Genomic DNA, 3,172 nt, shown 5'->3' with positions numbered 1-3,172 from the left:
TCAGAAAAATCGGCTTTTGGAGAGGGAAAATGAGAAAACTGGCTTTTCAGGGGAAGTGGTGGCCGGCCACCATCCTATCACCTCCCTAACAATGAAAATAGGGTCTCCACCAAAAACGGACCAAAACGGATGCAAAACGAAGGTTTGGGGGCCAAAACACGCGGTTTGGGGCCCCAAAAACTGGCTGTTAGGCACAGGAAGTGGCGTATGACCACGAAGGTGGTCTCCAGGGCCACAGGGTTCCTCTAAAGGGAGGAAATAAGGTGTGTGCCAAAAATCAGAGCAAACGGAGGTAGTTAAGCGATCCCGAGCCGAGGCACACGGCCGACGGCTCCGAAAACCAAAAACCGGGCTCCAAACGGGAAAAATGGCCTACGACCACGAAACGTAGCCTACGGTCACTGAGAGATGGTCTACGAGACCTCTCCCTCCCTTCGGGAAGAGAAAACAGAGAAAACAGGACCCAATTCGCAAACCGAGGCAAAGCACAAAAGAGCTCCGAAGTCCGGAGGCAAGGCTCGCAGCTGAGACTCTGAAACCTCAGAACGAGCACAATATGCAACATCACCGAGCGCTCAACTGGTGACATCTGAGTCTTAAGGTCGGTCAAAAATGGGGTGTCTACAGTTTCCCCTCTTTGACAGAACTCGGAAGTCATAAGTGACGAGAGTGAATGTCAAAGCCCAGAGACAACCCATTTTTGACAAGGTCGAAGACTTAGATAAACGTACAAGATAACAAAGATGTGCCCGCAGGCAGGGGCACAATGCAAAATGGTATGCACAAAGCCGAATATAACTCATGATTATGCAAAGCAGCAAGTTGTAATGAAGCGCACACGCAACAGTTTTAAGAAAGAATGCAAAGCAACAACTACATTTCATGCAGTTTAAGAATGCGGAGAATTGTTCGATTCTCGCCACGTCTCACACGAAGAAGATACAATACCTGCGCGATTCGTCTGGTCGCACCAGCTTTAAATGAACCGTACATACAATATCGTGTCTGTAAAAGAGAGAAACTTAACAAGTACAATGTCATTAGCAACACATGTTCAATACTACATCGAATGCAGACAAACAGGGTGCCGATGGGAAAGTGCATCGCAATGCGAGGGACATGCGTATGACAACGCAAGTTAAGCATGAGGGTATAACAATACCAATGAAACGTGCACAACAATGCAAGTGGTATGCATGAGAATGTAAGTGACGTGCATAACAATGCAGGATAAGTGCAAATTCGAATGCGTGTTTGACACGAAACAACGAGCAAAGAAATGCAAATTTCGACGAGTGCGACTCAATCGCGACCTCCGATTTACCTCCCGGAAGGGTCACAGCGTGCTCAAAAAGGATACATCTTGCTCTTGACAAATGACGATGAAACACGCATCGAGAGTTGGAGTTGGAGTTCCTGCGGAGGGATTTCGCGACGAAAAGTGCAATTTTCTTGTATTTTCTCGGGTCCCGGGGACTCCGATGACTACCAAAATTTGCAGAGACCTTGGAGACCACCTTGGGAACACCACCGACCAGGTTTGGTGTCCAGGGGAGGCCACCGACCAGGTTGGAGTGCAAAGGGTGGTCGGCCTACCAGAAAAGGTGGTCGGCCGACCACCTAGCCCAAATCCGGGGCAATTTGGTCTTTTTGCTCTCATTTATTTAAATATACAAAGCCAAACACCTTTTGTTCTGATGAATTTTGCAACATGCGACGCCTTCGACACCGCATAAGACTGGGCCTCAACCCACTTCGTGAAATAATCTATCGCGACCAGGATGAACTCATGCCCGTTAGACCCCTTCGGAGTGATAGCCCCGATCACATCGATTCCCTAAACTGAAAATAGCCATGGCGAAGTCATATTGTACAGCTTCGACGGCGGGATGTTCATGCGGTTTGCATGGATCTGACATTTGTGGCATCGCCGAACAAAGCCGATACAATCCTCCTCCATGGTGGACCAATAGTAACCTTGTCTGAGGATCTTTCGTGCCAGCATTACTCCGTTCATGTGCGCACCGCATTCCCCTCCATGGATGGCCTCCATCAGGCGTTTTGGTTCTTCAGCTTCAACGCATAGCTTATGCATTCCCAGATGACCTCTCTTGTACAATTTACCTCCGTAGATGATGAACTGAATAGCCATTCTTCTGATTGCCCTTTTATCCTTGGCATTTGCCCCTGGTGGATACGTCTCTTTCTCCAAGAAGTTCCAAATGTCGTAATACTAGGGGTTCTCATCTTGAACCTCGTCTATAGTAGCAATTGACTCATAAGCTGGCACAAATTTCTGGTCAATAATGACTGGACGCATCCGGACTCCAAACGGGATGTCTATCATGGAAGATAGAGTTGCTAGTGAATCTGCGAACCTGTTGTTCTCTCTTACTAGATGAGCAAAGTTTAGCTTCTCAAACCGAGGAATTAACAAATCCAGGGCCTGATGATACATCTTCATCTTTTCTTCTTTGACTTTCCAATCTCCTTTCGCTTGAGATACAATAAGGTTCGAGTCCCCGATGACGTCCAACCGTTTTGTCCCTAGTTCCAGGGCTGCTTCTAGACCAGCAATGCATGCCTCATACTCTGCTTCGTTGTTCGAGACTTTGAATCGGAGCTTGAAAGCTAAAGGGATACGGGAATTGTCGGGTGCTATCAGCAACACTCCTATCTCATACCTGTACTGGTTGGACGCTCCGTCGAAATATATCGTCCAAAACTCGTCGTCGATATGCAAAATGGCCTCATCTGGGAATAAGTACTCAACTGCTTCACCCCCTTCCACTGGATGATCGGCTAAGAATTCTGCAACTGCTCTTCCCTTGACCGACTTGCGCGTCACATATTTTAGATCGAATTTGGAAAACAACAACAACCAACGAGCTAGCCTACCCGTAAGTGCCGGTTTCTCGAAGAGATATTTCATGGGATCTAATCTCGAAACCAACATTACAGAGTGAACTAACAGGTAGTGCCGCAGCTTCCTGGTAGCCCATACCAAGGCTAAGCAAGCCTTCTCCAATGGTGTGTAGCGAGTCTCATACTCCAGCATTTTCTTGCTCAGATAATAGATGGCCTTTTCCACTTTGTCCTCTGATTCCTGCGCGAGCATGCAGCCCATTGTGGTCTCAGTTACCGAAAGGTACAATATCAACGGTCTTCCCGG

Source organism: Camellia sinensis, chromosome 2 (genome assembly GCF_055761805.1).
Source record: "Camellia sinensis isolate YWXY chromosome 2, ASM5576180v1, whole genome shotgun sequence".
Lineage (NCBI taxonomy): Eukaryota > Viridiplantae > Streptophyta > Magnoliopsida > Ericales > Theaceae > Camellia > Camellia sinensis.
Note: the sequence above shows the minus strand (reverse complement) of the source record.